Source organism: Heterodontus francisci, chromosome 18, assembly GCF_036365525.1.
Source record: "Heterodontus francisci isolate sHetFra1 chromosome 18, sHetFra1.hap1, whole genome shotgun sequence".
NCBI lineage: Eukaryota > Metazoa > Chordata > Chondrichthyes > Heterodontiformes > Heterodontidae > Heterodontus > Heterodontus francisci.
Window position 1 is genome coordinate 37,200,752 of NC_090388.1, and position 27,944 is coordinate 37,228,695.

The window sequence follows — 27,944 nt, forward strand, 5'->3', positions numbered from 1 at the left end:
CTCCTCCTCTGTACTTTTGATATTTAGCCTAATTCTCCCTTGTATTATCAAGCTGGCATCTGTTACATGCCACCTCTCTGTGTGTCATTTTTTAACTGCTTCATTATCCAGGGAGCTCCAGCTTTGGTTGCTCTCCCTTTCCTCCTTGTGGGAATGTACCTAGTCTGTACTTGAACTATCTCCCCTTTGAAGGTCACCCATTACTCCATTACATTTCTGCTTGCCAGTCTTTGACTTCAATTTACCCAGACCAGATCCTTCCTCAATTTGTTGAAATTAATGCTCTTCTAGTTAGTATTGGTTAGGGAGATGCACAATAGGTTGCCCTGTTCACTCAGGTCCCAGATGCTCTGCTTCCCTTGCTGTACTTTATCAGTACGCACTTTCGGAAACTTAGTGGGCAAAAATATTTTGAGCTTAAAGGTACAGGGTCAGGTTTAACTAATGCTTGGCATTGTTAGATACCTTGCTACAGCAAAATCGGTCCAGTATCTATCAGTCACTCAGCCCAAATAAAGTGTTAACTAATGTCATACACCAATGCTGGACATGTTTGACTCTCTTCAAGTATAAAATGCACACACTATTGTAACTTCACTTTTCACAGTTAGGTACATTATATTCCAATATACATGGTGTTAATTAGTAAGGTAGCGCATTGGTGTACTGTAGCTTGAATTAATGGGTTGAGACTTAGCTCATGTAATTCTTTATATGGCAAATATAATTTGGTCATTGGGAGACATGAAGTACTTCTCCACAGGAAAATTACTATTCATTGATGATTTGTTCTTTTGTTTTTCTAGCTGTGCCAATGTACACACTGCCTGAAGGGGTGGTAGAGGCAGGAACCGTCACAACATTTAAGAAGTATTTAGATGAGCATTTGAAACACCATAGCATACAAGGCTACAGGCCAAGTGCTGGAAAATGTGATTAGAATAGATAGGCTTGATGGCCGGCACAGACACGGTGGGCTGAAGGGCCTGTTTCTGTGCTGTATAACTCTATGACTCTATTCATTAATCACTATCTATGTGAAGGCCTGACTAAGACTATTTACGTTCATAGAATTGCTACCAAATGTATTTCAATATCGATAAAACTTACAGTTCCAGCCATGATCACATGACAAAATTTCACATGCATAAAGACATCATAAAGTCTCCACCGAGTGTTTGTTTATACAGAGGAACTGCAAATTTGGAAAGGTGATGAAGGGCCCCATAAAGTATTGACCTGTCCTTCTGTTTCAGATTCTAACTGATTGCATTTTTTCAGCACTCTTTATGTTAGTATTCAGTTTGTTACAATGTAATGCATAATTACAATAGTCTACTAAATATGGATTAAGACTTTTTTTTAATCACATGTCATTGTGTTGATGTAGTTAGTCAGATGACTAGATGACTGGGCAATTCCCAAGCATTATTAAATATTCAGCAGAACTTAAAAATTCTGACTTGTTATTTAGAGTTCTAATGAAAATGTTACATTTTCATTTTACATTTTTTTAATCTATTAAGTCAGCCTAGGTCACAACAAAGGGAAAGAACATTAGAATTTCACAAAAAAAGTCCTTATAACAAAACTTGGTGTGGCCTTCTTTAAATGCCCTGTTATTGAGTGTAACTTAGTTTGTGATATGCTACATCTAACAAAAAAATAATAGTTCTACAAATATTAAAACCTTACATTTGAAAGATTCTCTTAAAATTTAGTTCAAACTGCCCCAAAAGATTTTAACTTCAGAACGTAGACGGTAGGAAATTTTGCGGCATTAAAAAGAGGAAGTGGATTTTAGAAGTATTTATATGGTACTCTCACTTGCAGATCTGCAGTGCTAACTTGAAGAGAGACTGGGTTTCTTCTGGAATAGATGCACTGACTGCATTCAGAGGGGAACCACCACAAATATTTATATTCAGGTAGGATGCCTTTCCATGAAGGGTACATTTCATCCTTATAAGATATTCCTTGAACTGAGCACTAATATAGAATACATTTTTTAAGGGAATTTTAATTATAATTGTAAAGGTATGATTAAGCGATGTATTGTAAATATGCCAGACATAATATATTAGGATTTTAAAAAGATCTTCAATAAGGGACCGTACAGTCGACTTATAACTAAGGATGGAGCATGTGGAGTCAGGTGATAGGTAGTAGACTGCATAGGAAGCTGGCTAGCAAACAGAAAATAGACAGTAGTGATTAAGGGTAGGTAGTCAGACTAGCTAAAGGTAAGAAGTGGTGTTCCATAGGGATTGGTGGTGAGACCACTGTTATTTACAATTTACACCAATGATTTGGATCTGGGAATCGGAAGTGTAATGTCCAAATTTGTGGCCAACACCAAATTGGGACGAGAAGCTAATACTAAGGATGAATGTGACAAAATACAGGAAGACATTAATATTCTTGCAGAATGGCCAAGTAATTGGCAAGTTAATTTTAATAAAGGTGAGTGTGAAATGGTGCATTTTGGTGGGAAGGATAAAGAGGCCACATACTGCTTGGACGATAAGAGTTTAAATAGGGTAGGGAGCAAAGCGATCTAGGGATACAGATACATAAATCACTTAAAGCAGTGACACAGGTTATTAAGGCCATTAAAAAGGCAAACCAAATACTATGATTCATTTCTAGAGGAATAGAATTGAAAAGTAGAGACATTGGCCTGAATTTTATGAGTGCGCCGCAAATTGATATTTAGCGTGGGTGCTCATTTAAATTGAGGGGGCGGAATGGCTGCCCCCGTGACTTAGATGGGACAGCCACTCCATCCCCGGCAATGGTGTCCGGCGCCAATGCGCAGGCACCGGCATCATTTTTGAAGGGCTTCAAGCTGTGACAGCCTATGTTAAATTTTAAAGTCACAACCATAAAAATATTAAAGTAGAGATCAAAGCCCCTGTTCAACCTCCCAAATCATCAACCAACAAATTTATTTCCAACTCCTCCCCCGCCCCCGAAACCATTTTTGCTGATTCTGACCTTTCAACACCAAACTTTGTACTCTTTGCCCTTCAACCCCTTCCCACCTTCCCCTAAGCTAACTGAATCAGTTTTCTCTGCTCCACCCCCAACCTGAAAATTACACTTCTCCTCCCTCCCCACCAGTATCTTGCCTTGGATCCACAAACAGGGACCTGAAGGAACGGGACTTACAGCCACCGGCTGGAGTATCGGCGTGGGATGGCCACCCAGTCCAGGTAGATTCATTAGCATGTATTAGCATTAATTGTAGTGTGCAAATGAAGGCTCCACTGCCGTGTGGCGGTTGCGGGGGTGGGGAGGAGGGCGGCGCACCGAGGCGCCTGTAAAATATGGCGGGTTCTTGGCGTCAGGGGTCAAGGTGGACCTCTCCCGGAAGGATTTTCAGGGCCCCCCTGCCACGACCCCCAACATCGTAGGGCTGGTAACATCCAGCCCATTATCTTAAACATATAGAACCATGGTTAGACTACGCTTGAAGTACTGTGCACAGTTCTGTTCTCCAAATTATAAAAGGAGTATAGAGGCATTGGTGACTGTGCAAAAAAGATTTACTAGGACGATAACAGGATTGAGAGGATATACTAATTAGAAAAGGTTGAACAGGCTGGGGCTTTTTTCTCTGGAAAAGAGAAGGCTGAGGCACAACCTGGCAGAGGTCTTTAAGTTAAGGGTTTGATCAGGTAGTCACAGAGAAAATGTTTCCACCTATTGGGTGTCCAAATCTAAAATGCATAAATATAAGATAATCACTAATAAATCCAATAAAGAATCCAGGAGAAACTTCTTTAACAAAGAATGGTTCGAATGTGAAATGTGCTACTGCATGAAGTACTTTGAGGCAAACAGCATAGATGCATTTAAGGGGAGGTCAGATCAGTACTTGAGGGAGAAAGCAATAAAAGGATATGCTAATAGAGTTAGATGAAAAAGGATGGAAAGAAGGAGACTCATACATACCAGCATAGACAAATTGGGTTGAATGGCCCGTTTCTGTGTAATTCTCTGTTCTTTTGCTGTTTACCTATTGCTAATAGTGATGATTCTTTTTGGATTAATATTTGATTACGAACATTCATATTAGACTTGTTTTTTGTTATGACATTTCTCTTTCATGCGAAGAGTGGTGCTGACTGAAAATGAATCAATGTCTAGTTTGGAATGGGACTGAAGATTGCAGGGAAAATCAGTAATATCAAATACTTAATGGAATAACCTGGTACCTTTCTATGAAAAGCACTCGCCAAGCTTGAGCAATGGAAATGTGAGGATGTGGACACAAATTTTCTGGTCTCAGGCTGAATTCTGTATTGCAGCACACCTCAGTGTGACTTTTTTTTTATTCGTTCATGGGATTTGGGCGTCGCTGGCTATGCCAGCATTTATTACCCATCTCTAATTGCCCTTGAGAAGGTGGTGGTGAGCTGCCTTCTTGAACCACTGCAGTCCATTTGGGGTAGGTACACCCACAGTGCTGTTAGGAAGGGAGTTCCAGGATTTTGACCCAACCACAGTGAAGGAACGGCGATATAGTTCCAAGTCAGGATGGTGTGTGGCTTGGAGGGGAACTTGCAGGTGGTGGTGTTCCCATGCATTTGCTGCCCTTGTCCTTCTAGATGGTAGAGGTCGCGGGTTTGGAAGGTGCTGTCTAAGGAGACTTGGTGCGTTGCTGCAGTGCATCTTGTAGGTGGTACACACTGCTGCCACTATGCGTCGGTGTTGGACGGAGTGAACGTTTGTAGATGGGGTGCCAATCAAGCGGGCTGCTTTGTCCTGGATGGTGTCGAGCCTCTTGAGTGTTGTTGGAACTGCATCCATCCAGGCAAGTGGAGAGTATTCCTGACTTGTGCCTTGTAGATGGTGGACAGGCTTTGGGGAGTCAGGAGGTGAGTTACTTGCCGCAGGATTCCTAGCCACTGACCTGCTTTTGTAGCCAAGGTAGTTATATGGCTATAATAAAAGCAAAATACTGCGGATGCTGGAAATCTGAAACAAAAACAAGAAATGCTGGATTCACTCAGCAGGTCTGGCAGCATCTGTGGAAAGAGAAGCAGAGTTAACGTTTCGGGTCAGTGACCCTTCTTCGGAACTCAGAGTTCCGAAGAAGGGTCACTGACCCGAAACGTTAACTCTGCTTCTCTTTCCACAGATGCTGCCAGACCTGCTGAGTGAATCCAGCATTTCTTGTTTTTGTTTGTGTAGTTATATGGCTACTCCAGTTCAGTTTCTGGTCAATGGTAGTCCCGAGGATTTGATAGTGGGGGATTCAGCGATGATATTGCCATTGAATTTCAAGGGGAGATGGTTAGATTTTCTCCTGTTGGAGATGGTCATTGCCTGCCACTTGTGTGGCACGAATGTTACTTGCCACTTATCAGCTCAAGCTTGGATATTGTCCAGATCTTGCTGCATTTCTACATAGACTGCTTCAGTATCTGAGGAGTCACGAATGGTGCTGAACATTGTGCAATCATCAACGTACATCCCCACTTCTGACTTGATGATTGAAGGAAGGTCATTGATGAAGCAGCTGAAGATGATTGGGCCTAGGACACTACCCTGAGGAACTCCTGCAGTGATGTCCTGGAGCTCAGCTGATTGACCTCCAACAACCACAACCATCTTCCTTTGTGCTAGGTATGATTCCAGCAAGTGGAGGGTTTCCTCCCGATTCCCATTTACCTCAGTTTTGCTCGGGCTCCTTGATGCCATACTTGGTCAAATGCTGCCTTGATGTCAAGGGCAGTCACTCTCACCTCACCTCTTGAGTTCAGCTCTTTTGTCCATGTTTGAACCAAGGCTGTAATGAGGTCAGGAGCCGAGTGGCCCTGGCGGAACCCAAACTGAGCGTCACTAAGCAGGTTATTGCTAAGCAAGTGCCGCTTGATGGCACTGTTGATGACACCTTCCATCATTTTACTGATGATTGAGAGTAGGCTGATGGGGCGGTAATTAGCCGGGTTGGACTTGTCCTGCTTTTTGTGTACAGGACATACCTGGGCAATTTTCCACATTGCAGAGTAGATGCCAGTGTTGTAGCTGTACTGGAACAGCTTGGCTAGGGGCGCGGCAAGTTCTGGAGCACAGATCTTCAGTACTATTGCTGGAATATTGTCAGGCCCCATAGCCTTTGCAGTATCCAGTGCCATCAATTGTTTCTTGATATCACGCGGAGTGAATCGAATTGGCTAAAGTCTGGCATCTGTGATGCTGGGGACTTCAGGAGGAGGCTGAGATGGATCATCAACTCGGCACTTATGGCTGTAGATTGTTGCAAATGCTTCAGCCTTATCTTTCGCACTGATGTGCTGGGCTCCCCCATCATTGAGGATGGGGATATTTGTGGAGCCACCTCCTCCAGTTTGTTGTTTAATTGTCCGCCACCATTCACGACTGGATGTGGCAGGACAGCAGAGCTTAGATCTGATCCGTTGGTTATGGGATTGCTTAGCTCTGTCTATCGAATGCTGCTTACGCAGTTTGGCATGCGTATAGTCCTGTGTTGTAGCTTCACCAGGTTGACACCTCATTTTGAGGTATGCCTGGTGCTGCTCCTGGCATACCCTCCTGCACTCTTCATTGAACCAGGGTTGGTCTCCTGGCTTGATGGTAATGGTAGAGTGGGGGATATGCTGGGCCATGAGGTTACAGATTGTGGTTGAGTACAATTCTGCTGCTGCTGATGGCCCACAGTGACATAATGGATCCTCAGTCGATCACTGCTGTTTTCACTTAGTCATGTGGTAAGCAACTTGAAATTCAAACCTAAGCCCAATACTATGATGACAATTGTGACATTAAACCAAACAATGACATCTTGAAGCACTTCTTTGTGCAACACTGATTTGAGAGTGGAAACCTGATCCATGTTTAAAATCCCTAAAGTGAAAAACAAGTGGGTTTTGTAGAGGATAATATATTTAAAGTACTTTAAGGAAAAAATAGTTTAATTTTAATGTATAAATCTGGACAATTGGTGAGTTTGTGCTGACCGTCCTGGATTTATTAATAAGTAATAAACCAGAATTAATTAATAATCTGATGTTAAGGGAACATCTTGAAAATAGTGACCATAAGATCATTGAATTTGAAATTAGGTATGAGAGGGAGAAGGGTCACAAACTAAGATTTTAAGCTTTCAATTTGGAGGGGAATCTCCAGCAGGGTAGGACTTCTGCGTGCCATGGAGATTCCCTTCCCTGCCCTGTCGCCTCCATGACACTGATTGACTTTCCAACCCCAGTGTTACTTGTAGATTGGAGGCGGGCTCCCTGACCTTTACCATGGGTCCAATAAGACAGACATTGAGGCAAAATGCATCTTACTGCTGCTGTAGACTGTGCATCGCTGTGCTTTCAAGCATTTACACAGTTCCTTCACGATTGAGCTCCCAAGATCTCCCCACCAACCTTGAAACTTCAGATACCTACACCTATCAGGTAGCCCCTGTGTTTAACTGGGGAATTGCAGGAAATATGGTGGAGGCCACATTTGCGAGCAGGCAGGAAAGTGGAGTTGAAGCCGAAGATCAGCCATGATCATATTGTCATGCAGACCCCCACCTGCCAACAATGAAGCATATTAATTTTGTCATATGAACAATGATTTTAAACTGTTGCTGGAGGAAGAAATTACTTGTTAAAGAACTCACCAGACCTTTGACTGGAGGACATTTGCATACTAAGAGACGGTGCTTGTGGAGACAAAGCACTACTCCCTCAATCCAAATAACCCAAATGGATTTTGATCACCAGACATTGAAGGTGTAAGGAAGCATATTCCAGGGACTGCTAAGATAATACAATCCACAAACGCAGGAGTGGTTAAGCCAGTTAGTCACATGACTGATCTGTTGGCCAACTTGGAGTTGAATTGTGCCACACAGAAAGGAACAGATGGCAGAGTTTTGCAACTGAAGCTGGAACAAGGAAGCCTCTTTCCCGTCTGTCCCCCTCTTGCTTTCTCCCAACCCACCGGACCCACGGAAGACATGTAGACCTCAAGAGAGAAAAGACTCCAACATCAAAACAAGTTGAAGCGTGCACTGGGCCCCAACGAATTGCAGGACTTAACGGCAACCAAAGACTCCGCATTGAACTTAATGGACTGTAATTATAATCCCGATATTGCCTCAAACTTTTCCCTTTTATTCTTTTCCACTTTTTCTGTCTCTATCTGCATGTGTTTATCGCGTATGCATGCTAGCATGGTCACATCGCATCTTTGTAGTTGTTAACCAATTAAGAGTTTACGATTAATATACTTCTACCTTTCTTGTTTAAATCTAAGGAAACCTGTCTGATTTCTTTGCCTTACAATTGGAGCCGTGAACACGCATTCACTGAGGGGGAGCTAAAAACATGGTGTTTCTAAAATTAAACCCTGTTACGGTTAAACCAGGCAAAGGCTGAGAGGGAGCCCCTTCTCACCTGGTGGTTACAATATTGAATGGTGGAACAGGTTCGACTGACTGTATGGTCTACTCCAGCTCCTATTTCTTATGTTCTTATGTAATAGGCGTAGGCCATTTCGCCCCTTGAGCCTTTTCCACCATTCAGTAAGGTAATGACTGATCTGTAACAACTCCATATCTCTGTCTTTGCCCCCTATCCCTTAAGACCTTTGGTTAACAAAAAATTATCAATCAGAGATTTAAAATTAACAATTGACCTAGCATCAATTGCTTTTTGTGCAAGAGACTTCAAACTTCTACCATCCTTTGTGTGTAGAATGTTTCCTAACTTCATTTCTGAATGGTCTGGCTCTAATTTTTAGACTATATCTCTTAGTCTTAGACTCCCCAACCAGCAGTAATAGTTTCTATCCACCCTATCAGTTCCCTATGTATCTGGAAAATGTTGATCATCACCTCTTAACCTTCTAAATTCCACGAAATACAACCTCCTGGTTTGTGTAATCTCACGTCATAATTTAACCCTTGGAGTCCAGGTATCATTCTCGTAAATCTACATTGCACTCTCACCATGGTAAATATATCCTTCCTAAGGTGTAGTGCCCAGAATTGCTCACAGTACTCTAGGTATGGTCTAATCAGGTCTTTGTATTGTTGTAGTAAACTTCTACTCCCTTGTAGATATAAAGGTCAGCATTCCATTAGCTTCTTTGATTATTCTCTGTTCATGATATTTTAATGATCGATGAACATAGACCCCCAAATCTCTGTGGACCTCTACCGTTTCTAGTTTTTCAACATATAGAAAGTATTCTGTTCTAACCTTTTTAGGTCCAAAGTGGATAAACTCACATGCTTGCATTGAAATCTACTTGGCACAGTTTTGACCATTTATTTAATCTATTAATATCTCACTGTAATTTTATACTTCCGTCTACATTGCTTACAATGCTGCCTACCCTTGTATCATTGACAATGCGGATATGTGGCTTTCTATCCCATCATCTAAGTCATTAATAAATACGTTGAATAGTTGAGGCCCCAATACAGATCCTTGTGTGACACCACTAGTTACATCCTGCCAATTAGAATACTTACCCCAATTACCCAGATTGTCTCTCTTGCCACTCAGCCAATTTCCTAACCAGGTCAATCATTTGCCTTCAGTTCCATGTGCTTCAACTTTAGCTAACAGTCTCTTATGCTGGACTTAATCAAATGCCATTTGGAAGTCCATTTAAATAACAACCATAGGCATTCTCCTGTCCATTAATTTAGTCACTTCTTCAAAAGTTCAATCAGGTTCGCCAGGCATGACCTACCCTTTTCAAATCCGTGCTGGTTCTCTCTGATCAGCCGAAAATTGTCAAGGTGTTCAGTTACCCTATCTTAATTATAGACACGAGCAATTTCCCAACAACAGTTGTTAGCCTAACTGGTCTAGAATTCCTAGGTTTCCCCTCTCTCACCAGAAGCAGTGTCACCAGACGCTGCTGCCTGGGACAGAGCGGCCGCCGCCGATGTCATTTAAATGAGCTCCCGCGCGAAATATTGCAGGGGCTCAGTGGTAGTCGCTGCACGCAGATGGATTGCCGACTTCAAAGTGCGCCGCTGCGATGTGTGGCACGCTAATAAAATTCAGCCCACTGTTTGACTTAGGTGGATGCTCAGGCCATTCAGTGCAATGTACCTCTAAAACTGGAGGATCATGAGCAGAAAGTAGGTAGTAAGCATTTCTCTGCCATTTTAGATGCATTGCCGCCTAGTTTCCACCCAGTGGCGCTAATGGGAGATCAGAGCGTTGGGGTGGAAGTGTGAGGTTGGAAAAGGAGACTAGGGTTTTCCAATCAGTGTCAGGAACGGGGAGGATCGGGGCGTTAGTGGTCAGGAGTGTGGTTAGATGTGGGTTTGGAGCCAGGGGCGAGTGATTGAGGGTCAAGTGAGGAGGCCAGGGAAAGGGAGGTTCAGGGTTGGAGGGTGGTTAAATGTGGGGTCAGGAGGAGCACTCGGCTCTATGTTCACATAAATAACTTACTTTCTTTGATGCAGGCATTTCCTAGGGCAGGTTTCCTGGAGTGCAACCCACAATGGCGCTGGCTGCCTTAGGGAAAACCAGTCTTCGAGTGGAGACCTCAAGTGGCCATTAGGCTTTTTCAGGCATGGGTAAAGGCTGCCTCATTTTTCCTTGCTCAATATAGTGGGTGGCCAGAAGACTAAGTCCAGCATGCCACTTTGGGGCCTTAGGTGGCTGCGCAGTGTTCAACGAATAGGTGCTGCATGATGCAATTTCTAGACTTTTTAAAGCTTTTCTTCACATTTATAACCTTTTGATATAATCATACATGAGCTCTTTCTATGGCCTTAATATCCTTCTCCTTATGTCATTCATTCAACTGAATGACTCAAATTTGATATGCATAAAAGGGCTCAGTGTGAGTGAAATATTGTGGCAATGTTTGTGATGGACATCTACAATAGTCAATTATGACAGAATTAGACATGTTGCTATGCTATCAAAAATCAAAATGTGCAACACTGGCATATTACATTTACTAGAATATTTAAAAGTGATAGTTCATTGGAAGACACTTACCTGATTCACTTTGCTGTTTGGTTACTCTGACCATCATGGTCTACCAGAGAGTAAGAGACAGCTGAAGTGGGAAACAGTAGAAAATTAAAAGGTGAATATTTAAAGCGCAGCATTGAATCAGCAGTCAATGTTTAGTAGATTTGACAGCCTTAGATATGTAGCCAATTTGATTGAAGTACAATACTGGCATGGACACGATGGGCCGAATGGCCTCCTTCTGCGTCATAAATTTTCAATGAATTTGTGAGAATGAATGGAATACAACTGACACCATTTAAGTGTAAAAATGTAGCATGATGAATGTTTACAGTGAAAGTCATTCCAAATGAACAGTACCAGGCATCAAGCCAATACGAACTGACAGCCATTGTTTTACACAGTGTGATATGTGGAGTTATTGGTTTTTAATGGGGTAAAACAAAATTAAGAACTATTTATTTATAGGAATAGTCATTAGAGAAGAGGGTGGCACTGCAGGAATTTCCCATAGCAATTTCACTTCCTCTTTTTAAAGTGTCAATAAAATGTTGTGGTAACAAAACATGTGTTGTATCTTATTGGAGTGCATGAAATATACTTAATTACAAATATCACCTTTGGTTTTTTTGGCATTTACTAGTTTTGATGGATTTTGTTCTGACGCAGAGATGGTGCCACCTTCTTGCCATTGCTCAAAATGAAACTGCCCAATTTCAGAATTCTCATGGAAAGTCGAAAACAGAGGAACATTGGATGATAGGAACAGGAGTAGGCCATTCAGCCCCTCAAGCCTGTCCCGTCATTCAATGAGATCATGGCTGATCCGCGGCCTAACTCCATATACCTGCCTTTGGCCCATATCCCTTAATATCTTTGCTTAACAAAAATCTATCTATCGAAGGTTTAAAATTAACAACTGTTCTAGCTTCAACTGCTGTTTGTGGGAGAGAGTTCCAAACCTCTACCACCCTTTGCGTGAAGAAGTGCTTCCTAACATCTCTCCTGAACGGTCTGGTCCTAATTTTTAGACTATGCCCCCTAGTTTTAGAATCTCCAACCAGTGTAAATAGTTTATCTTTATCTAACCTGTCTTTTCCTGTTACTATCTTGAAGACTTCGATCAGATCACCCCTTAATCTTCTAAATTCTAGCGAAAACAGGCCTAATTTGTGTAATCTCTCCTCGTAACTTAACCCCTGTAGTCCAGGTATCATTCTTGTAAACCTACCTTGCACTCCCTCCAAGGCCAATATATCCTTCCTAAGGTGTGGTGCCCAGAACTGCTCACAGTACTCCAAGTGGGGTCTAACCAGGGTTTTGTACAGCTGCATCATAACCTCTGTGTCTTTATACTCCAATCATCTAGATATAAAGGCTAGCATTCCATTAGCCTTTTTGATTATTTTCTGCACTTGTTCGTGGCATTTTAAAGATCTATGCACCTGAACCCCCAAGTCTCTTTGGACATCCACTGTACTTAACCTCTTCCCATTTAGAAAGTACCCTGCTCTATCCTTTTTTGGTCCAAAATGGATAATCTCACACTTGCCCGCATTAAAATCCGACTGCCACAGTTTTGCCCACTCACCTAGAATGTCAATATCTCTTTGCAATTTTATACTATCATCTAGACTGTCTACAATGCCGCCTAACTTTGTATCATCAGCAAATTTGGATATATGACTTACTCTGCCATCATCTAAGTCTTTAATGAATAATGTGAATAATTGAGGCTCCAACACAGATCCCTGCGGGACGCCACTAGTTACATCCTGCCAATCGGAGTACTTACCCATTATCCCCACTCTCTGTCGCCTACCACTCAACCAACTTTCTAACCATGTCAATAATTTCCCCTTAACTCCATGGGCTTCTACCTTATTTAACAGTCTCTTATGTGAGACTTTATCAAATGCCTTCTGGAAGTCCATATAAATAACATCCATAGGCATTCCCCTGTCAACTACCTTAGTCACCTCTTCAAAAAATTCAGTGAGATTTGTCAGGCATGACCTTCCCGTCATGAATCCATGCTGGCTGTCCCTGATTAACTAAAATTATTCTAGGTGTTCAGTCACCCTATCCTTGATTATAGACTCCAGCAACTTGCCCACTACAGGTGTCAGGCTAACTGGTCTGTAATTTCCTTTGTTCCCTCTTTCACCCTTCTTAAAAAGTGGAGTGACATGTCAACTTTTCAATCCAGAGGGACCACTCCTGAATAAAGAACAAAGAACAAAGAACAGTACAGCACAGGAACAGGCCATTCGGCCCTCCAAGCCTGTGCCGATCTTGATGCCTGCCTAAACCAAAACCTTCTGCACTTCCGGGGACCGTATCCCTCTATTCCCATCCTATTCATGTGTTTGTCAAGATGCCTCTTAAACGTCGCTATCATACCTGCTTCCACCACCTCCCCCGGCAGCAAGTTCCAGGGACTCACCACCCTCTGTGTAAAGAACTTGCCTCGCACATCCCCTCTAAACTTTGCCCCTCTCACCTTAAACCTATGTCCCCTAGTAACTGACTCTTCCACCCTGGGAAAAAGCTTCTGACTATCCACTCTGTCCATGCCGCTCATAACTTTGTAAACCTCTATGATGTCGCCCCTCCACCTCTGTCGTTCCAGTGAAAACAATCCGAGTTTATCCAACCTCTCCTCATAGCTAATGCCCTCCAGAACAGGCAACATCCTGGTAAACCTCTTCTGTACCCTCTCCAAAGCCTCCACGTCCTTCTGGTAGTGTGGCGACCAGAATTGCACGCAATATTCTAAGTGTGGCCTAACTAACATTCTGTACAGCTGCAGCATGACTTGCCAATTTTTATACTCTATGCCCCAACCGATGAAGGCAAGCATGCCGTGTGCCTTCTTGACTACCTTATCCACCTGCGTTGCCATTTTCAGTGACCTGTGGACCTGTACACCAAGATCTCTCTGCCTGTCAATACTCCTAAGGGTTCTGCCATTTACTGTATACTTCCCACCTGCATTAGACCTTCCAAAATGCATTACCTCACATTTGCCTGGATTAAACTCCATCTGTCATTTCTCCACCCAAGTCTCCAACCGATCTATATCCTGCTGTATCCTCTGACAATCCTCATCACTATCTGCAACTCCACCAACCTTTGTGTTGTCCGCAAATTTACTAATCAGACCAGCTACATTTTCCTCCAAATCATTTATATATACTACAAACAGCAAAGGTCCCAGCACTGATCCCTGCGGAACACCACTAGTCACAGCCCTATATTCAGAAAAGCACCCTTCCACTGCTACCCTCTGTCTTCTATGACCGAGCCAGTTCTGTATCCATCTTGCCAGCTTACCTCTGATCCCGTGTGACTTCACCTTTTGTACCAGTCTGCCATGAGGGACCTTGTCAAAGGCTTTACTGAAGTCCATATAGACAACATCCACTGCCCTTCCTTCATCAATCATCTTCGTCACTTCCTCAAAAAACTCAATCAAGTTAGTGAGATACGACCTCCCCTTCACAAAACCATGCTGCCTCTCGCTAATAAGTTCATTTGTTTCCAAATGGGAGTAAATCCTATCCCGAAGAATCTTCTCTAATAATTTCCCTACCACTGACATAAGGCTCACCGGCCTGTAATTTCCTGGATTATACTTGCTACCCTTCTTAAACAAAGGAACAACATTGGCTATTCTCCAGTCCTCTGGGACTTCACCTGCAGTCAATGAGGATACAAAGATTTCTGTCAAGGCCCCAGCAATTTCTTCCGTTGCCTCCCTCAGTATTCTGGGGTAGACCCCATCAAGTCCTGGGGACTTATCTATCTTAATGCTTTGCAAGAAGCCCGACACCACCTCCTTTTTGATAACGACATGACCGAGACTATCTACACTCCCTTCCCTAGACTCATCATCCACCAAGTCCTTCTCTTTGGTGAATACTGATGCAAAGTACTCATTTAGTACCTCGCCCATTTCCTCTGGCTCCACACATAGATTCCCTCCTCTGTCCTTGAGTGGGCCAACCCTTTCCCTGGTTACCCTCTTGCTCTTTATATACGTATAAAAAGCCTTGGGATTTTCCTTAATCCTGTTTGCCAATGACTTTTCATGACCCCTTTTAGCCCTCCTGACTCCTTGCTTAAGTTCCTTCCTACTGCCTTTATATTTCTCAAGGGCTTCGTCTGTTCCCAGCCGTCCAGCCCTTACGAATGCTTCCTTTTTCTTTTTGACTAGGCTCACAATATCCCGTGTTATCCAAGGTTCCGGAAACTTGCCAAACTTATCCTTCTTCCTCACAGGAACATGCTGGTCCTGGATTCTAATCAACTGACGTTTGAAAGACTCCCACATGTCAGATGTTGATTTACCCTCAAACATCCGGCCCCAATCTAAATTGTTCAGTTCCTACTTCATATTGTTATAATTAACCTTCCCCCAATTTAGCACCTTCACCCGAGGACTACTCTTATCCTTATCCACAAGTACCTTAAAACTTACGGAATTATGGTCACTGTTCCCGAAATGCTCCCCTACTGAATCTTCGACCACCTGGCCGGGCTCATTCCCCAATACCAGGTCCAGTACGGCCCCATCCCTAGTTGGACTATCTATATATTGTTTCAAGAAGCCCTCCTGGATGCTCCTTAGAAATTCTTCCCCATCCAAGCCCCTAGCACTAAGTGAGTCCCAGTCAATATAGGAGAAGTTAAAATCACCCACCACTACAACCCTGTTACCTTTACATCTTTCCAAATCTAGGGAACTCTTAAAGACTATTGTTAGTACATCAACAATGTGCTCCCCTGTTTCCTTTAACAGCCTCGGATGGAAAATGTCAGGTCCTGGGGATTTCTCACTCTTTAGTTCCATTAATTTCCTTGTTACTGATGTTTTACTTACGTTAATTGTATTAAGTCCCTGTCCCCTATCGGCTATTAATTTTTTCGGAACTTCTGGCAAGTTATCCTCCTTTTCAACTGTAAATACTGAGGCAAAGTAATTGTTTAACATGTCTGCCAGTTCCCCATTATCAATGACAATTTCTCCATTTTCAGCTTTTAGTGGGCCTACATTGCTCTTGACCACCCGCTTTCCCTTTATGTAACTATAAAATTTCTTCTTATTGATTTTGATGCCCCTTGTAAAAATAAGATCCTGGAATATAGGATGATTATTAATTCTATGCCGGTCCCAATCTCATGAGCGTATGACTCATTCTCACATTTAATCTGAATGACAGGAAAGTCCCACATACTTACATAACTCTCCAGCTGTATTTATATGCTTGTTGCTGATCTTGAAAAAAAGTGCAATGTCATGTCAATATGAGTAAATTAGGCTAAATGAAAGGAATGTCCTTTCTAATAACCATCATTCTTCTGTATTAATTATAGTTAAGAATACAAGACCAAAAATAAATTAATTGGAGTTAAAATAACTGCACCAAACTTTAACCAAGCAGGAATATAATAAAAAAAAAGCCCTGCCAGTATTACTAGAAGAAATAATGCTTGAACCAAATTTTGGATTTTTGGGAATGAGTCAAGCGGTTGTCAACAACATTGAACTGTAAGACTAAATCTCCATTATAGAAAGGAGAGTGGATACTTGGAAAAAATCCGAAATAGGTTTTGCTAGGATTCTATCAGCAATAAGTTTACAATAATGGTGAAAGACATGAAACATGGGGATTGTCTTCATTAGAGCAGAGAAGGATAAGAAGGATCTCATAAAAATATTCACAGTTTTGAAAAGATTTTAGAGGATGATATAAGATTATTTCCACTGGTTGGCGAATCAGTAGCAGAAGAGTATAATTTAACATCAGCGCTATAAGTATAAAGGGGCATGCAAGGAGTTATCAGAGTTTATCATATACCAGCACAAGTGGTTATTGGAGTCCAGTCAGTCATGGCACTAAAAATTAATTAGATTAATATTTGATTCGGAAAAACATTAAAGGAGAAGGGAAATGAGCTTAGAGTAGATGGCTCTGATGTAGAGTAACACACACATGATGAAGTGAATGACCACCTTTGAACTGAAATTGCTACTGCTGCACCTGTACCTGAAGATTAGATTACAATCTTGAACTCACTTCCTTCACTCTGCTTTTATCTGCATGGTCAGGACAGGTGGGTGGACAATGGGGGAGGTGGTGGGGATGGCTTTTAGTATGATCTATGCCCTTGACTCATGATACAATTCACAAAAGGATATTTATTAACACAAAAACAAAAATATAACAGAGGAGTTTACGAGAGCTTAGGATAATTTGTAAATAACTGTAGTTACGTTGTAATTCTATAGATATGAGAGAGCTGGTTTCTATGTCAGATTTTAGCATTTAACATGAAAGTGGTAGTATGTATTCTGTCCTTTTTATTTCTTTAGAAGAAGGGTTGAAAAACTTAGATGCACAGTGTAATGTTTATATAACTAGAGTCACAGTATTGAATATGTTTGATATTAATACAGTTTTTCACCACAGCCATATTTCAATTATGGTCACTTCATTATTTTCAACTATTATTTCAATGCCTCTGTATTTTGTGTTTATCACTGTTCTCTATTTGAGATAATAGGATGGCAAACTAATCACATGTCTGTCAATATTGTTGTGTTGACTCGCATTTGATTTTCCCCTCCATCCAGTGGGGAAGTATCTTGGTTTTTCTTACTACCTTCTGCTGATCGCCCAGTTAAGATGGGAACCTCTGCATGAGGAATGATGAACAGATGCCAGCAGCCATCTCTACATGGCACCATGCATTGATGCACACTGTCATTATACATTGGTGCCGTAATAAATGTTTGTTATTCCCACTCCCCATCATCTCGCTGACTTACATTGGCTCCCTGTCACCCAACACCTCGAATCTAAAATTCTCATCCTTGTGTTGAAATGACTTCATGACCTTTTGCCTCCCTATCTCCATTTGATGCCAGAATGATAAGAATGCTTAAAATTGAAATGACAGGACCACTGATGGTTAAAAAAAATCTTCAAATAATGCAGCTTAATTATCAGGTCATTAATCTCAATGATCATTGTGTACAATATTTACTGCATTTTAGCTTTAGCAGTGTGAAGAGTGCAACAAGTAACAATATTTATGTTTAGTGGTCCTTGACCAGTAATGAAAAGAAAAATTCCCCAGTCCAGGTTCAGTAACAGCATGTGTTTACCAAACATTGCTCACATGATGAAGTACAAGTGAACGGAAACCCGTTTAGTTAAATTTACACGAGCCTCTGTCAAAATAGCAGAGACTGGTCAGATGCCCAAGCAGAATAAAAAATTCCCATGATAGCATGTGACTTTATTATGTCACTCCTCTTGTTCTACTTCTGTTTCTTTTAAAAGATAAACAATAAACCTCAAAAAACCTTCAGTTACTGACAGCTGGGAATTTATTGGCTGTCAGCCCTATGAGGTAAATAAGACAATAGTGATATGGTGCTTTACCTCTGTAATAGGCATTTAAACAGGATTCTTGACTTAATGTATAAAGTATATATTCAATCAGATAGATTACGTAGGCTTTACTTATTCTCACCATATGATTTCCCAAGTTTGGTGAACACTGGTTTTATCTGTGGGTTGTCAAGTAAAGACTGCCCTTGTGTTATACATTTAGCATTTTCAAATAGCTAAATTTAATGCTGTAATATAAAATAAATTTATTAAGAAACTTACTAAAAAATTCTGTTGAAAATTAAGAAAATGAAGTGATTAGTTAAGAACTTTGTTATAGGAATAAGTTTGTATTGCAATTAACCTATACTTGCATGTGCTAATTAGTTCCAATTTGTCTTAAATTAATGTTATTCCTAACAATATAATTCTACCCTTGAGGTGTGAGATAGAATTTAATGTTCTGATTGACTTCATTTAAATTCATAAAAGACTGTTAGCTCGCATTTAATTAAGTCATAGGCAATTTCTAGTGCTATTTATATTTATACTTTACAAGTTTCATAAAGATACAACTTACATTTCTTGGGTAACATGGGAAATCCCTGTTTCCGAAGCAACATCATTTCCATATGTAAACCCAGTGAATTAGGAACAATTCCTTTACATGTCACCCTGAAAAGCAGTAGTTATACTCTTCAACTTTCATAAATATTGAACTTTTTTTTTTACTTATGGCTCTTTTACAATGTGCATTTTATAATTCTTCAGCAGAAAAATCAAAGTTTAAACTTTTCAAATGTCCTTTTGTAAATTAAGCCAACATAGATGATGGGGATAATAAAAGCAAAATACTGCAGATGCTGGAAATATGAAATAAAAACAGAAAGTGCTGGAAATACTCAGCAGGTCTGGCAGCATCTGTGAAGAGACAGATAGAGTTAACTTTTCAGGTTTGTGACCTTTCATCAAATAGATGATGGGGTTGCTTTTTGACCTCTGCTCAAAACAGACACGAGTAGTGTGAAGCCAGTGCCGGTTGACTTGAACCATTTTTGGGTTCAAGTTTCATTTGAATGCCACCAGCAAGCTACAGATGGCCTGCTGCAGGTCATTGGAGAGTGGGAAATCAGTTCTGATGAAAGGTCACTGACCTGGAACGTTAACTCTGCCTCACTCTCCACAGATGCTGCCAGACTTGCTGAGTATTTCCAACATTTTCTGTTTTTATTTGGGAAATCAGCCTGTTCTAATGCTGAACTGGCCAGCAAGTCAGGTCTGGCATTTGGAGGAGTTTCCTAGAGGATCCTCCTGGCACTACAAAAATTCTTCTTAAACATTTCTGGGCTTTTTCTTCTGTGGCTACCAGTAGTGTCTTTAAGGACTGCTGGTTGGGCTCAGCACCTGATACAAATGGGAAAACAGTGCATGGCATGCACTCTACCCATTTGTACCTGAAAAGTGCAAATAGGGTCCTTCAACTGGCATAGGACCCCAATTGACATTTCTAAGCAGACTCCCACTCAAAACATGTAGGCCTGCTGTTTACCCACTGAAAAGAGCAACAGGTGGGACTTGGTCATCAATTGAGCTTCTTGGGCTGAGGTGCCTCCACCTACCATGCTTTTCAACTGTGAGCTGCCCATTTTCCAGTAAGATACGGGTATCCAGCAGTTAAAAACTGCCCCTGTTGTTTGTTTATTTGACTTGTATATTTTGTGTCCAGACATTATGGCAGTAATTTTCAACCCCAGAATGGGTGGGACAGTGTCAGCAGGGGGAGTGGGGTTTAAATTGTTAACAACCTGACCCTAGCCCACCACTAACGTACCTACCTCCAGTCTAGCCATGATGTGTTTGAGGTTTGATGAGTATCCCACTCTTGTGAAGCAGGTTGCTAATTATAATATTTAAATGAGACTTTGTGCATCATATTTTATGATCAATTTAAATCTAACCGTTGGGGGTCAGCTTTCCCAGGGCTTGAGCAACCCAGCAGCTAAAGGGAGGCGGGATTTGTCAGATTGTGGGACAGGAGGAACAGAAATTCTTCGTCCCTGCCCCTCAAACAAGCCTGCCATGATTTATTTTCCTTCCCATGATCTTCAGAACTCCCCACCCCCCACCCCACACATTTGGCTGTTCCCCTACCCTGTGATCTCTCCCGCTCCAACTGATAATCTCTTGGACCCCTCCCTGCTGCGATCTCTCCCTTGCTCTCTGCCATGTTCTGAGCCCCCCCCATTGACCATCGATCTCCTTGACTTTTGGGGACCGCATCCAGCAATCCCCGGCTGCAGCCTTGTACCACAGGCTTTACTGTCTATTAGATGGCCAGTCAGCCTGTCAATGTGCTGTTGGGCGAGAAATGGAGTAAAATAAATTCTAATGAAGTTTTGCCATTAAATTCGGCAGGAGCTCTGTGTTCCCAGCATTTCTGGCTTTCCTAGACAGTAATGAGTGACCCTGCTCCCTCCCTACCTCCCAGTAAATATCAGGAACAATAACCTATTCTCAATGCCAAGCTGTAGATCAGGTTGTCGAATATTTTGGTTTTGGGGACCCCTTTTAAATATTGAGATGCTTCCAGGATCCCCCTCTCCTAACTATCAAAAGACAATTAGTGACTCAAAGGAAAGCAGACCTATCATTGCAGAAACTTTATTTTATTAGTATATAGAACAACACAACTCACATCCTCGAAAATTAAAAAATGTAGAAATATGATGATAAATGATAGATGGACAGAAATCTATTCGTCTTGTAGGAGTTCATATAGACCTTTAGAGTCTGGGGATCTTGCTTTTGAAATCTACATCGTAGATGACCCTAACAGCATTATTTAGTGTTAAGCATTTAGCCATAATGTGGTAATTTCTGTGGAGGTTTTCCTGAGCTCCTGTTGTAACTTTATTAGAAGATAGGTGGAAACCCTGGAGAAGCAGTGTAAACAGCCAGTTACACTGTATGTCTATGGTTTCTGCAGATCTATTGCCCAAGTTATGGGATGATATCAGGAAATGTCCACATAGAAATTCTATACCAATGTTTTCTGGAGCTGCAGCATGCAAGCAATGTGTAATAGATGGATTCTGACTGCTAATACTTAGTTCTTGTGATTCAAAATTGACATATAAAATACAGGGACTTTGAATGTATCACAATGGGCTGGATTTTATGTCGGATGGACGGGAGCTGGCCATCGACGTAAAAGTCGGTGGTGAACCCGCTTCCACCCGGCCAGGGGATCCGACCTGCATTTTACGGGTCTCCGGGCTTTAATTGTTCTGAGGCGGGACTTCCACCCGCTTGAGGCACCCTGAGACAAATCAAGTAGCTGGTTTATACACAGGCACTATTTATGCACAATTCAAAAAAGCATCCCTTTGTAGTTATAGAATACTCCACAAATCCTTACACACATTGATTTTGCGAGACGAAACACCCTGGGCTGATATAAACAAAGTGAATCTCCTGCAATGTGCTTACTTTTTAACATTGCGGTGACCCCTGGTCCCGATGGCAGGGAGTCCAGGACCAGGGGTTACAGTCTAAGGATAAGGGGTAAGCCATTTAGGACTGAGATGAGGAGGGATTTCTTCACCCAGAGAGTGGTGAACCTGTGGAATTCTCTACCACGGAAAGCAGTTGAGGCCAAATCATTAAATATATTCAAAAAAAAGTAAGATATAGTTCTTAGGGCTAAAGGGATCAAGGGATACGGTGAGAAAGCGGGAACAGGGTACTGAGTTTGGAAGATCAGCCACAATCGTATTGAACGGTAGTGCAGGCTCGAAGGGCCGAATGGCCTACTCCTGCTATTTTTTTCTATGTTTCTATCTCTTACTTACAAAGCAGTCATAAGCCATCTTTTTTTCTGAGTCTCTTTCAGGTGTATTTGTTATCTTTATCCATGGCAGTATAGGGAGTCTTGTGCATGAACTCCAACAAAACCAAACCGAATGTGGTTATAACATTAAATTCCTGTTATAAGATAAAGTAAGTGGAAGAATGTTTGGACAGTTGGATGAAAAAGACATTATCCCATTTAGTAATACTCAAGAAAGAGCCAAATAACAATCTCAGAAGAGCTGCAATGTCTGCCTGCATTTGTTAACTGCATAAGTAGAGTCATTGAGTGATACAGCACAGAAACAGGCCCTTCGGCCCATCGTGTCTGTGCTGGCCATCAAGCACCCAACTATTCTAATCCCATTTTCCAGCACTTGGCCTTGTATGCTATGGCATTTCAAGAGCTCGTCTAAATACTTCTTAAGTGTTGTGAGGGTTCCTGCCTCTACCACTTCTTCAGGCAGTGCGTTCCAGATTCCAACCACCCCCTGGGTGAAAACATTTTTCCTCTAAACCTCCTTCCCTTACCTTAAATCTATGCCCTCTGGTTATTGACCCATCCACTAAGGGAAAAATTTTCTTTGTATCTAACCTATCAATGCCCCTCATAATTTTGTATACCTCAATCATATCTCCCCTCAGCCTTCTCTGCTCTAAGGAAAACAACCCTAGACTTTTCAGTCTCTTTTCATAGCTGAAATGCTCCAGCCCAGGCAACGTCCTGGTGAATCTCCTCTGCACCCTCTTCAGTGCAATCACATCCTTCCTATAGTGTGGTGACCAGAACTGTACACAGTACTCCAGATGTGGCCTAACTAGCCTTTTATACAGCTCCATCATAACCGCCCTGCTCTTATATTCCATGCCTCAGCTAATAAAGGCAAGTAACCCATATGCCTTCCTAACCACCTTATCTACCTGTGCTGCTGCCTTCAGTGATCTATGGACAAGTACACCAAGGTCCCTCTGACCCTCTGTACTTCCTAGGTCCTACCATGCATTGCATATTCCCTTGCCTTGTTCGTCCTCCCAAAATGCATCACCTCACAATTCTCAGGATTAAATTCCATTTGCCACAGTTCTGCTCATCTTACCAGCCCATCTATAGCGTCCTGTAATCTAAGGCTTTCCTCCTCACTATTTACGACACCACCAATTTTCGTGTCATCTGCGAACTTACTGATCATACCTTCTGTATTCACTTATACATCATTAATGTACACTACAAACAGCAGGGGTCCCAGTACCGATCCATGCGGTACACCACTGGTCACAGGCTTCCACTCACAAAAGCAACCCTCAACCATTACCCTCTGCCCCCTGCCACTAAGCCAATTTTGGATCCAATTTGCTAAATTGCCCTGGATCCCATGGGCTCTTACCTTCTTAACCAAGCTCCCATGCAGGACCTATCAAAAGCCTTACTGAAGTCCATGTAGACTACATCAGCTACTTTACCCTCATCTACACATCTAGTCACCACCTCGAAAAATTCAATCAGGTTAGTTAGACACAATCTCCCCCTAACAAAACCATGCTGACTATCCCTGATTAATCCAAGCCTCTCCAAGTGGAGATTAATCCTGTCCCTCAGAATTTTTTCCAATAGTTTCCCAACCACTGATGTTAGACTCACTGGCCTGTAATTTCCTGGTTTATCCCTGCTACTCTTCTTGAATAAAGGTACCACATTCGCTGTCCTCCAATCCTCTGGTACCTCTCCTGTGGCCAGACAGGATTTGAAAATTTGTGTCAGAGCCCCTGCAATCTCCTCCCTCACCTCACATAACAGCCTGGGATACATCTCATCTGGGCCTGGGGATTTATCCACTTTAAAGCCCGCTAAAACAGCTAATACTTCCTCCCTTTCAGTGCTAATATGTTCAAGTATATCACAATCCCCCTCCCTGATCTCTGCACCTCCATCGTCCTTCTCCATAGTGAACACAGATGAAAAGTAATCATTCAAAACCTCACCTATGTTCTCCAGCTCCACACACAGATTGTCACTTTGGTCCCTAATAGACGCTACTGTTTCCCTGGTTATCCTCTTGCCCTTAATATACTTATAAAATGCCATAGAATTTTCCTTTATCTTGTCTGCCAGTGTTTTTTCATGTCCTCTCTTCGCTCTCCTAATTATTTTTTTAAGTACCCCCCTACACTTTCTATACTCCTCTAGTGCCTCCGCTGTTTTCAGTGCTCTGAATCTGCCATAAGCCTCCTTTTTTTTCCTGATCCAATCCTCTATATCCCTTGACATCCAGGGTTCCCTGGACTTGTTGGTCCTACCCTTCACCTTAACGGGTACATGTTGGCTCTGAACTCACACTATTTCCTCTTTGAATGACTCCCACTGGTCTGATGTAGACTTTCCTACAAGTAGCTGCTCCCAGTCCACTTTGGCAAGATCCTGTTTTATCATATTAAAATCGGCCTTCCCCCAATTCAGTACCTTTATTTTGAGGGACCTTCTAATATAGCATCCCTCCTTACTGCAGTAATTGACTCCTTGATCAACAGTGCAATGCCACCTCCTCTTTTACCCCCTCCCCTGTCATGACTGAAGATTCTATACCCTGGAATATTGAGCTGCCAGCCCTGCCCCTCCCTCAACCATGTCTCTGTGATAGCAATAATATCATAATGCCATGTGCTAATCAACACCTTCAGTTCATCTGCCTTACTAGTAAGACTCCCTGCATTAAAATAGATGCAATCGGCCATGCATTTTTCACTTGTGCCTTAACAGGTCTATATTTGCTCTACCTTCCAGACTGACTCAGTTTCTCTTCTATATTTGACTGTGCATCACCCCCTACTGTACCTCCACTCTGTATCCCATCCTCCTGCCAAATTAGTTTAACTCTCCCCCCATCAACAGCACTAGCAAACCTCCCAGCAAGGATGTTGGTCCCGTTCCGGTTCAGGTGCAACCCATCCAACGTGTACAGGTCCCACCTTTGCCAGAAGCAGACCCAGTGATCCAGGAAACTAAAGCCCTCCCTCTTGCACCACCACCTCAGCCATACATTCATCTGCTCTATCCTCCTATTCCTATACTTACTAGCACGTTACACCGGGAGTAATCCAGCGATTATGATCTTTGAGGTCTTGCTTTTTAATCTGCTACGTAGCTCCCTAAATTCTTGTTGTAGGACCTCATCCCTCTTTCTACCTATGTCGTTGGTACCAATGTGTACCACGACCTCTGATCGTTCACCCTCCCTCTTCAGAATGTCCTGCGAATGTAACTGTGAATACTTCATAACTTAATACACAGCAGCTTTAAGTATCATTAAGGTACAGAGAAGCAGCAGTGCATGGAGAGAAGTGCAAGATTTAGTAAGTCAAACTGAGTCTGCCTACACTGTACTGTTTTGTAAGAACCCTAAATATACACTTGGAAGAAGTGTAACAAAATGGATATAATACTATGTTGCATGTGGCATCTTACAGCAATTGGATTCAAAGGTACACTCACAAATGAAATCATTCATTAGGCGATATTGAGGATGTCACACATAATGTTTGTTGTAAACAGGCGTGGAGATATGTTAGGAAAGATATTATTCCATCCACAAATTGTTGATCACTCATAAGTTAAGCATCACTGGACAGCATGGCCTTGTTGTAAATCATCAAATGTTAACCTTTTGCTTTTGCATGAATAAGTATTAAACTATGGGCAATGTACTGTCAGGCAAGCCCCCCACCTGCCAAGAATGAGGAAAATTAATTTCGCCATATGGACATTGATTTTGGATTGTTGTTGGTGACGAAAGAACTTGATTTAAATAACAATTGAAGACTTTGGCTGGACAGAGACATTAGCACATCAACAGATAATACTTCAAAGGGGCTATTCCCTGCTCCAATTTAATCCACAATGGACTTTTGATTACCAGCCATTGAACGTGGAAAGGCTCGCATTCCAGGTAAACTGCTGAGATGGCCGAATGCACAAACAGACATAGTTGGACTGGTTTGGGTCATATGACTAACTGACTGTTGGAAGTTTTTGAATTTGAACTTCCAACAAGGAATTTAAAGTCAGAAAGCTGTTTGCTGCTGGACTGGGAAAGACCTCTCTCCTGTCTGCTCTCATCTCGCACTCACCAGCTTTGGAAACCATTGAAGACATATGAACCCCAAGAGAGAAAAGTTTCCTACAGTGAGCAAGGTTTAAGAAGAATACTGGGCCCCAACGAAAAGCAAGACTATCTACAATCAAGGACCCTACATCGAGCTCAAAGCACAGTCAAAGCCCCTCTTCAGAGATTTCCTCAAACCTCTCCACTTTATTATTTGTCTTCTCTTTTCTGTCTCTATCTGCATGTGCATATCACGTTTCCATTGCTAGCATGGGGCATGGCGTGTATCCGTAGGCATTAACCGAATTAGAGTTTAAGTTTAAAATTTAATAAATTTCACTTTTCTTCAATAAATCTAAGAAAACCTGGTGTGCTTATTTCTTTACATTATTATTGGAAAACTGTGAACAAGGATTCACAAAGGGGGAGCTCAAAACAGTGTTTAAAATTAAACCCTGTTACAATAAGACCAGGTGAAGGCTGTAAAAGACCCCTAGACACCTTTCTCACCTGGTCATAACAGTACTGTGACAAGACTATTTATAGGCTTACTGGTGGCATGTTGTCATTCTTAGTGACATACCTGAAGTAAAATTTATGGCCCTGTATAAATCATCTCAATTGTTTGAGGATTGCTGGGGTTGATCATTTACAATCACTATTCCACAACACCTGTATGTTTATGTGCTTTATATTCTGGGTCTGAAGGGTGATACAGGCTACTTTACTTTATAGTGAGATTGGAAAAAGCAAATTCCTAGAGAACTGTGTGATCCAGGATATTTAAAAAACTGCTATTCACATCTAGAATTAATATTTAAACTCAGCCCAGACTAACACGATAAAAGGATACTCTCCAATAGTTGTGCCACCAGTAACTGTTCAGTGTTGTGAAATTGGCAAATAAAATTTATAACTGATAATCTTTACTGTTTAGCAGCAAGCGCACAGATACCAATGCCTGTTTACAGTGCCTATGACACCCTTCAGCACTCTGAGGGAAACAATTTTTTGCCCCTACTTTTGCTCCAGGCTAGTTAATTTGTTTACTCACGTCTTCTAATTATGCAGTCACAGTTTAGAATTAAGTACCTTGCTTGCATTTTCATCAACTAGTTCTGTTATTTTAAAGCCAGGATCAGGTACCAAAATCATTCTAAACCTTTTCTATTCTTCCTCTGAAACAAATACAGTACTCAGAGCTGTAATCGCAAAGCTTTGTAACATTTGCCATTTCACACAATTCTGAAACTCTGAGGGCTTACTTTAACCTAATTAAGATATTACTGCTTGGGAATCTAATTAACAGTAATTAGATAATTCACATAATTATATTGCAGCAGAACAAAATACATAACAATGATAAAGTTAAAAAAGCTTCTGAGGAAAGGAATCCCAATTATTCACACTCAGGGGTGTAGATTATGTTTTACATCTCTCCCAATTTATTTCTATTGACTTTGTTTGCATTAGATCTCAGGGGTTACAGCGTATTTATTTTGCCAAAGTTACGGATCAAGAAATGATCAAGATGATCAAGAAAACTTCCCAAGAAATTGTCATTTTATGCTGTATTGCTTGACGGAGAAATATTGGCCAGGACACCAGGGGAGCTT

At 41.7% G+C, this 27,944-nt stretch overlaps 1 protein-coding gene across 4 annotated transcripts in view; it reads left to right on the top strand.

Moving 5' to 3' along the window:
• The first annotated feature begins 1,847 nt into the window (after window positions 1-1,847).
• LOC137379560 (transcription factor EC-like) overlaps window positions 1,848-27,944 on the top strand; it is a 203,893-nt gene continuing 177,796 nt past the window's right edge. For 3 of the 4 annotated variants that reach the window (XM_068050556.1, XM_068050558.1, XM_068050561.1), the window contains exon 1: window positions 1,848-1,928. The gene's annotated coding sequence lies outside the window, so the exon portion shown is untranslated. Of the gene's footprint in view, window positions 1,929-3,123; window positions 3,216-27,944 lie in introns of all 4 variants that reach the window. The other variant, XM_068050557.1, reaches the window with a different exon arrangement.